This window comes from Orbicella franksi, chromosome 5, assembly GCF_964199315.1.
Source record: "Orbicella franksi chromosome 5, jaOrbFran1.1, whole genome shotgun sequence".
NCBI lineage: Eukaryota > Metazoa > Cnidaria > Anthozoa > Scleractinia > Merulinidae > Orbicella > Orbicella franksi.
This window is the reverse complement of record NC_138149.1, coordinates 21,734,733-21,744,900: the sequence shown is the minus strand read 5'-3', so window position 1 is coordinate 21,744,900 and position 10,168 is coordinate 21,734,733. Positions and strand designations below refer to the sequence as shown.

Here is a 10,168-nt window from a genome sequence, read left to right as displayed (position 1 = left end):
TTTATACTTCAATTTGAGTATTGTAGTCAATCTGTGCATACCATTTATCAGCGCCAAGCATGGACTGCATGTGTATAGGATTCATAAGTTGTTTCCGTTAACTGCCAACCGCTGCAAACAATGAGAATTGCGTGACAGACTGCTAAAGGCCAATGCACCTTGCACGTGTTCTACAGTCCAACCCCTATTGTCCCTATTAAACGGCCACCCTTGGGGAAATGGATTTCGGAACTTCGATTACCGGCCGCCTAAAAGGGGTGGCCATTTAGTAGGTGACCACTTAATAGGGGTTCGATGTGTAATGTAATTAAAAGAGGTAGTTGTTATACTTCCTTTACTTTTAGTACAATTTTGTTGCAAACCTCAAAATGAATAGTTTTTTCCTATTTTTGTTTAATAATTATTTCACAAGATATGTCTACCCCTACTCCAGCACGCTGGGCCTGTTAATCGTGAAGATCCTCACAAATTTGGTGGCTATAGGCTATTAGCACGAAACTCAAGGTTGTTTTGTAGCCAGACTAGTGTGAAAAACTAAAACTAAACGACGGAGGCATGGTAATGGTCTGTCGATCCTAATCGATGCATGTAACATCTGATGACTGATCGACGTAAAGACCCAATAAGGATGAATAGTCTCACATCGATGTAAACAAAAATTTAAGACAGTTATGCACACGAGCATGATCTCATGAGCTCTTCAATTAATTGAACATAAGGCTCTTTTAGCTTTAGTGAAATACTGTCAATTTCCACTTCAAAGTGGCTGCATATTATGCGCCAAATAGGGACGCTGAGCTTGGTTAGCTTATTACTTGAGTACAGTTCACAAAGATTGTATGTATCGTAAGTGATCGGGTGGATGAGCCGACACTCTTCAAGAATGTGTGCACGGGCGGAGGAATACATATCTTGCTCCGCAACAGCTTGACCGTCCCACTCGTCTGCAACATCATGACTTTCTTGCCTGAATTTCGCCGCCATTCTTGAAAAATAAGATTTTATTTGCTGCGGGCTAGGAATTCATCTACAGTGAATCTGCCGCTCCCGTCTTCATGATTTGTGTCTCATCTCTTGAGCCACCTGTGCGGGGTCTGCTTTGAATCCTGCCTGTTCTCTATTTTAAATTTCTCGTCTAGGTAGGCCTTCTGCACGCTTAACACTGAAACTGGCAGCCTTACGGTAATGCCTGAGCACTTTGCTCTGAAAGCTCAGAACCGGCAATAAATGGCTATGCGCTTGATCCTTCCTGTAGTTTTTCAGCGTAAATAATCTTTGCCTTGTTGAGAAGCGAGTGTCTTTCCTCTACAAATTTGCACTTGCCATAATGCATATGCTGCTTCAGGTTACAATGGTGCTGAAAAGTACTCACGCATCCTTCAACTGGAGAGGAAAAAAGATCAGCGCACTCGTCAGCGGATGCAATGCTTTGCTCTCCTTGAACGGTGTTTTCTGGATTGTCTTCAACTGGAGACCGCGTGTTGTCAAACAAAGAGACGTTTTGGAAGTCTCCAGGAGAAAAGGAACTCTCGGTGAATACTAGATCCTTCACTGAACCCATTTGGACTAAGGAAAAGAGAGCATAAAAAACAACTAACTTATAGTACAAGACACGAGATTTTGCTGCATTTTGTGGCAATGACATTTGAAATAAAAGCGCTTTCAGTAATAAGGGTATAAACCGAACCTAAGATTCTTCAATTAATCACATTAGCCGTAACCCTGATATACTACAAGCAGCCCTTACTTAGTCCGTCAAGCGTGACTCAAAAAAAAAGCGCGCGAGAAAATAAAAATTTGGTAAAAGTAAGCAAAAAATATTTTTTTTGCCTTGCAACTGAGACCATGGTATGGTCTTTCCTTTTCCCACATCAAATGCTTTCCATACAGTCAGACATTCCTCTCCATAATGGAAATTATTTAAGTTGCTCAGTCCTTCCAGTTTACCCCGCAACAAGATTGGATGCTGCTTTGTGGAATCAATCAAGGTAACTCGGACACCTCTGACACCACCATGAGATAGAATAGCTCGTTTTAGATCATCCGCAGAGACTACATCATGGCCTTCTTTAATGTAGCGAAGAAGATGTGCTTTGATCGCTGCTGCTCTTCTCTCGCATGGACCCTTACGGCTTTGTGGGTCGCTGAAGTAGACTCTCTCAACTTTGATATCAGTCGTTTCTTTCATAAGTTGGCAAGCAGCTAACATGGTGAAGCTGTGGTAACACCCGGTGTTGTCTTGTCGGAGAAAGCCAGTTGTAATCTCTGGATGTTCTTTCTTGAGTTCTTGGAGTGTGTGTCATATGATACAGACCACCACGTTGCTGTCTTGACTGCAATTCTTGACTATGTAAACAAATGCTTAGTGCTGCAGCTTGTCAGCAATCTTACGGGCAACAACACTAATGTGCCAAGCAATCCCTCTTTTGGCAAACCAATAAGCTTGCGTTTCCCTGTACTTTTGTGGCAGGAACTTCATGGCCCAGTCCTGTGTGATGAGACTTGAAGACGTTTCCAGGTTTTCCAGAAGGCTCGTTCTTACCTTGTCCTGCTGAATTGATCTCAACTGATGAGCCTTCTATGATTCAATTGCCTGATAGGCTTGTTGAAGTGTGTACATCAAGTCATCACGGTCTTCGTCTCTCAACTCGGAAGATCTTAATGAAGACTCAATTTCCATCATTATGGATTCCAGCTGGTCACAAGAAGGACAACACTTGTCATGGGAATGGTCACACACCACATGGAGGCAGTCCTCTTTAGGATCACTTAGAGTGTACGTTTCAACCACCTATATACCTTATATCTGCGTAGAGGGTTTCATAACTGATCCGCGAAATTCTGTACATCTGACTGGTAATCATTTCTTGAAAAAAAGTTCCTTTTTGCTTTTACTAATGAGGGAAATCAAGAGATCATTTTCTCTCGGGGAAATATAATTCACTTGTCACTAGAAACCTCCAACCTCCAAGCCGGGAAAACATGGGGCATGGGTGGGGCTTTGACTCTCTGCCCTTCTCAAGGGCGTGGGGGATAATTCATTTTTTTCCCTTTGCATTCCCAGGGAGACAGGGGATTAGTACATTTTGTCCTTTGCTTTGCCCGATGGGGTTTGGTACTAGAATATTTTAGTCTAATGCCGTGTCCAAGCAGGGAGGAGTAACAGAAAGGTCACATAACAACCCGGTACGAAAGGGGTCTGGGACGAGAGCCTGGTAACGTGGATCATCTTCACCTTGTGATGGTGAGTTTATTTGCATGCAATTAAACTATAATCCTCATCTTGTGACCTCTTCTTTTGCTAGCTAGTATTAGTAGTGTCCAGTGACAGGTGCGTGCATAACCTGGGGAAAAACCGAAGTAAAACTACAAGGCATTGCCTTACTTCAGTAACAATCTCAACTTATTTCATTGTTTATACCTTGCATAACTTCTAGACAATTTGTGAGAAATATTGACAAGAGAAGAAGACCCGCCTCCGTTTGCAAAGTTGAATCAAAGCAGTCGAAAAACTTCAACTTACTCTTGATGTTTCTCCTGCATCTTTCTATCGTTTCACACGCAGCATTTGCCAGGTTGGAACTACTGCATCCACACGGCCCTCTAACAAGTTCAGAGTAGCCACAGGTTGCCATTTCTTAACGTGTATCATGCAACTGTACAAACGTGGTACAGATTATCGACTCTGACGTAATCTGATTATGTGTTGGTGGGGGGTTTTAAGCGTTTATTTGTGGATATCAAAAGCAAAATTAAAGTGTTCGTGTCAATCATTGTGTGCTAAGTACTTGATGATTCCCAGACGCACAGGATTATACCCACGTGTAAATTTTCTTTCCATCTATTAAAATGTGGGCAGCTTAGAGCTTTAAAAGCAGGATATCTTTATGTGTACAAGTAAAAGCACAATAACATCACAAGTAAACATATTAAATGTTCAGCACAAATCAAGATGTCAAGAGTTGCAGGCAACTGATCAGATAAACTTTGAAAGCTTATCTGATGAAGCGTGAAAACATGCGTCAACAGATCAGTCATATAGTAAATGAAATAGAGGAGGACGACAATAAAGGGAAAAAAATTCTCTTAAAAAAGAATTCAAGGATAATGTGAGGTTCCCAAACAAAATTGCCACGTGCCATGAATACAAAGGACGAGTATTTGTGTTACGTACCCATGCAATTGTGGCCTGGCCGCCTGTCACGCAAACTTTAGTGTTTGAACATTTCACGAGCAGTGGGGGGCAGTTAACGGAAACAACTTGTGAAGTCAATACACATGCAGTCCATGCTTGGCGCTGATAAATGGTATGCACAGATTGACTACAATACTCAAATTGAAGTATAAATACGACAAAGTATCGATTTTATGGTTTGTTACAATTTACAAATTGTATCCGTCCTCGGCCATTCAAAACATGAGGATTTTGTATTTTGCTTCGAAAAACAAATCACTAAAAGTTTAAATTTCAGGCAACCTGAGCAGTAGAGAGGACAAATATTGATAAAAAGTAGCTTTTTATTCGGAATAGTAACGATTTTTGTCCAAAAAACTGGCCTATTGTCTTTTCCATGAGCGCTTTGTTGATTTTTCACCTCTAATTGCGTGACAAGGAATGGCGTGTTTTGTACTTTGTGTCACTTTCTTCTGGTGCCCTAAAATTTCGCATTTTAAGTAGCCCAAAAATTTTATTGCAGCTATTTGAAGCCATGTTCCTTCGCTGGATTAACTCGACGTAACTCCATGCCATGTACCAAGGTGCTATTTTACCTTCTCAATTCTCCCTTTTTTTGTCCGCCGAAATGAGTTAAATATTGAAGAAAAGCAAAAATCGCCCAAAAATTCAGTTTGCGATGGAATCGGACAAATAACATTTCAGACTGTTGGTAAATATGTGTTCTTTTTATTAAGATATTCAATGGCCAGATTTACCGTTTTGTTTATTTTTAAGGGAAGCTCAAATAACGCGTTGTTTGGAGCTCGTGAAACTGATGTGAGAGCCACCAAACCGATTTTGTCGCCGTTCGCTTAAAATAAAAATCTAATCGAACTTAAACTATTTTTTCTAGAAATAGTTCATCCAGACCTATATTCTGGCAAAGTTTGGGGATTTTCGACTTTTTCATTTTGCATACCTCCAGGCAAAATTTTGGGACGATTGCTCTTAATGTTTGGTGCCTACTGCAGCGAGCCCGGAGGGATGCCATGAAATGTCCAACGACTTCAGATCATTGGGTTGCTGAAAAGGCCCAGTCTGAAATTGCGGCTTTCTTTTTCGCTCTTCCAGATGATGTCTTGGAAGTTTTTGACACCACAACCCTCGCGAAAATGACAACAACGGAAAAAACAACCCTGAATATATCAGCAGAACTGACATAGACAGCAACATCCAAAACCCTAGGGTCACTTCTGAGACATTGAAAGATATCAAAGCTGCAACAAGTAACCCGACACTTTGTAGCCTGGCCTTCAAGAAATCAGAGCTTCCCTAAAGTTTACACCCCTATTGGAAATTTAGGGCAGAGCTTACCTCTCAAGATGGGGTCATCTATAAAGGGATGTAAAAACTTATCCCATTGGCAAAAGGAAACTTTATTCTGCCGAAGGCTCATGCTGCACACTTTGGAGCTGAATCAAACATACGTCTCTGTATGGACACTGTATTCTGGTCAGGCATGAAGTCTGATATTCAGGAAGCGTGCCACTTATGTGGGAAGTGTGCACAGTTCCAAGTATAGAATGCCAAGAGACCCATGAAGTCCCAGCCTTTTCTGCAGTACCCCTGGCAGTTTGTTAGTCAGGATCTTTGCACATTTGAGTCAAGCACATACCTCGTCACAACAGATCATTACTCAGATTTTACTGGGGTTGACAAGCTGGAAAACACTTTGTCTGCCACTATTTTGGCCAAAACTGAAGCCAATTTTGCCCACCATACAGAGAAACCAGACAAGCCACGTCACGAGCTCACCTTACTGGCCCAAGGGAAATGGAAAGTCAGAGGTGTCAGTGAAAATTGTCAAGCGCATCTTGCAAAAGTCTGGGAAAAATGGCCTACTTGAAGCTCTTCTTGTTTACAGAAACATTCCCCAAGACATCCCCTGTGATCTATATAAACAATAGCCTCCATTTGGCACAAAAATATGTCCAGATAATGGTCTGTGGACATTTTTTGTTCTGAGAGGCGAATGGTTTTCCAAGAGCGAAGTTCGAGGAAAACTGTGGGCTTTGAGGAGATGATGTATTTTCAAGCCAAATGGAGACTATTTTGTTGTTATCCTTCACTATTTTTCACAACACACGTGGTTTTCAAAATTGGAGAACTGGGGAATATTTAGCACATGACGCATTTTGTCCAATCAGGTGCAAGGAAAAATATTTGATGGATTACTATTAAGTGCCATGTGGGTTAATATTGTTATTCAATTGATACTATTTTTAATAAATATATTGGGCTATGACAAACATATGAAAGGCTATGACAAATATATTACTGGCTATGACAAATATATTATCAGCTATGACAAATATATCACCAGCTATGACGAACATATTACCAGCTATGACAAATATATTACCAGCTATGACAAATATATTAACGGCTACCTTGAAAAAATATTTGCAGCTATGACGAATATATTAACGGCTACGCCAAAAAAATATTTATGGCTATGATGAATTATTTATGGCTATTTTATGGTTACCATGAAAAATATTTGTGTCCACATAGTCTTGCAAAAAAATAAACCACTGACTAAACAGCTATAAAGCGGCTTCTGCTATTGCGCTTGCTGTGTTTCACATCAGTGGAGAAGTAAAGTGACACATGCTCTAAAGGGTCACCCTCTAGAATCCCTCTGGAAGTTTTAGTGGGTGAGTGCTCCCCCTCAATTTGAGGGTAGGACAAACTGGCAACCTGCAATGCGTGGACGTGACCACTGGCCTTGCAGTGGGGGAGGTAGACTTTCTCAAAGTCCTTTAAAAAATTTTTTTCTGGTTGGTTGGGCCTTTTAAAAAGGACTTTTCATACCTGTTTGGTGCCAAATTCACCGGTTGAAAATTCTACCGGTGACGTCACGACAGTTGAAGGGTTTTATCATGAAGTAATCTGAGACTCAAGAAAGACGCCATCTTTGTTTTTGTTTCTTCGAAGCAATGGAAGACGGTCTGGAAGACATGGAAGGTGTTTTAAACTTCGGCCTGCAGAAATTAGGTTACAGCAAATTACGAGATGGTCAGAGACGAGTCGTGGAGGCTTATCTCACTGGAAAGGATGTGTTTTTTTGCTCTCTGACTGAATTGGGCAAATCGTTATGCTTTGAGATTGCTCCGTTTGTTTTTGAGGGAATTGAAGTGGGAGTCGAAAATGCAGAAAAACAAACAGATATATCCTCCATTTGTCTTGTGGTGGCCCCTCTCATGTCATTAATGAAGGACCAAGTTGCTGGCTTGAAAAGTCGTGGCATAGCAGCAGCCATTATCGGCCCTGAAAGTACTGCCACCGAAATGAAAGACATTCGACTTGTTCGGTTCAACCTTTTGTTTGGCAGTCGTGAGGCTCTGTTGAACTCTCACAGAACCATCATTCGAGACTTAAAGGATTTGACCAAAGCTGTTTTTGTCAACGAAAGTCACCGTATTGCAAAATGGTAAGCATGAGGTTTAAGACAGAAACTATGAGGAAACTGAGCACGTCAATCATTTTTCGCGTGTGAATTTATAATGTGATTCAAATCTATTCAGGCTAAACAAGTCGACCTCGTGACCTCCTCGCTCGGTTGCTTTGCGACCTTGCACGCTCACACTCGACACAGTTGCGAGAGGTTGACTCGAAGCAAGTCTATGGGGGAGGTAAATGAAGCCAGTCCACACAGGGAAAGGAAAGCATGTTAAGTCCAGCATATTCTCAAGAGAAGTTGTTTTATTAAGGCGGCCTGATGACAGCATGGCGAGGGGTGCAGCAAAGGCTCAATTACAGTGGTTGGGCCATGTCATTAGTGACTTTCAGTTTGACAGGACTTGGCATGCTAATGTGGTCTTGGAGAAATTACTATCTGCCTTCGAAACATCCGTGTCATCACTAGCTGAGATCACCTGCAATCCGAAGTAAGTTCTACATTTGTGATCCATTGGTGGTTAACTGGGATAACAGATCTCATAAAAACCAAACATTGAAAAAACACTCAGAAAATGTGTAGAGTTGAGTTGATCACCTTGCTTACACAGCTGAGTAACGAGTAGTTCCAGAATGATGAAGCCAAGGGGGTAAGGAGGAATGTGTTTCAGGCTAAAATGGGGTTTTCCAAAGTTTGAATTTTCAGTATAAAACTCAATATTTCCTCTGAGCCAAAAACAGCTTCCTTTTAAATTTATGATTCTCAACAACAGCAATATCAGTTCAAAAGAAAATACTTTACGTTTACCGGTGCAAGAATAAGCTACGCCAAAAACTACTGTTTGATTTAAACAAAAGATTGATGAAGGTTGCAAAAATTCTGCGACCAGTCGCTTTAATAAATTCCATTATGACATGTTACTGCTTTTAGATGTCAAATCTACAAAGGAAGAAGAAATTCTGCAGCCACTAACTTTAATAAATTCTGTTAAGACATCACTGATTCAAGATGTCAAGACCATAAAGGACACAGAAATTCTGCAACCAGTCGCTTAAATAAATTCAGTTAAAACATCACTCTTTTCGCACTTCAAATCCATGAAGGCTGCAGAAATTCTGTATCATGTTAATAAATTCCGTTAAAACATCACTGATTCAAGATGTCAAGTCCATATAGGATGCAGAAATTCTGCAACCAGTCGCTTAATTAAATTCAGTTAAAACATCACTGTTTTTGGACATCAAATCCATGAAGGACACAGAAATTCTGCAACCAGTCGCTTAATTAAATTCAGTTAAAGCATCACTGGTTTTGGACATCAAATCCATTAAGCACGCAGAAATTCTGCAACCAGTCGTTTTAACAAATTCTGCTAAAACATCACTGATTCAAGACATCAGGTCCATAACAGATGCAGAAATTCTGCAACAAGTCGCTTTAAAAAAAAACTTGGTTAAAACATGACTGAACAACTAAGTCTATGAAAGATAAAGAAATTCTAAATTTTCATTTACTTGATGAGCAAAACAGGTCTGTGTACAGTCGTTGCCGCTTAACGACTTCAAATCGTTTATGAGATGACATTTATTGCACGAATGTGCAGCACATTTATTTTATATTAGATACATTGAAATGGCACCCAGTTTAAACATATTTACATTACCTTTATTTTCCGTAAAAGAATAGGCTTTGTCAATAATTTAACTATAAAACATTGCGATAACACAAAAGTTAAAACCATCACGGTTAAAAACTCTAAAAACTGTAAAAAACTCTAAAAAGCGACGATGTTTCGACGTTTACTCGACGTCATTTTCAAGTCAAAATGAATAAGAAAATGTTATTTGAATATAAATGTACAAAACAAATCCTTAGAGACTTAAATAAAACACTATTAAATGCGAGAAATATTTGCACGCAGTGTCACGTAAACAGTTTAGCACGAACAGAGTGGGTCTGGGTATTTAGACCAGGTTTTAGCTCCTTAATAAACAACATCTCGAATATTAAGCAGTCAAACTTCGTTCTACATTTCCTCAAAATTGAGAATTGTTTGACTTTCAAATCAGACTTTGATAGGCCATGGTCTTCCAAGTGTCTTCCAATTGCAGAATGTTTATGCTCACCAATGCGTTGGTGCAAGTGTTGGGTTGTGTACCCGACATAATCTGTGTCACACAGATCACACTGAAATTTGTAGACCATGCACTGATTGTTGACAATCGGCGGCTTGTTGACAATCGTTCGTGCTAGTGTTTACATGACACTGCGTGCAAATATTTCTCACATTTAATAGTGTTTTATTTCAGTCTCTAAGGATTTGTTTTGTATATTTATGTTCAAATAACATTTTCTTATTCATTTTGACTTGAAAATGACATTGAGTAAATGTCGAAACATCGTCACTTTTTAGAGTTTTTTAGTTTTTAGAGTTTTTAACCGTGATGGTTTTAACTTTTGTCTTATTGCAATACCTTAATTTCCATTAAAACAACCAATTTTATGAATCTATTTACCGTGTCTGACAAAACTGTGAGAAGAGGCTAAATGTT

The 10,168-nt window shown here is 39.9% G+C and overlaps 1 protein-coding gene and 1 pseudogene across 1 annotated transcript in view; both read right to left on the bottom strand.

The window, feature by feature from the left end:
- The window catches only part of LOC145486742 (uncharacterized), a 307,059-nt gene that overhangs the window by 55,079 nt on the left and 241,812 nt on the right, over positions 1 to 10,168 (bottom strand). The window lies entirely within an intron of this gene.
- Positions 1,451 to 6,478, bottom strand: LOC145487203 (uncharacterized; annotated as a pseudogene).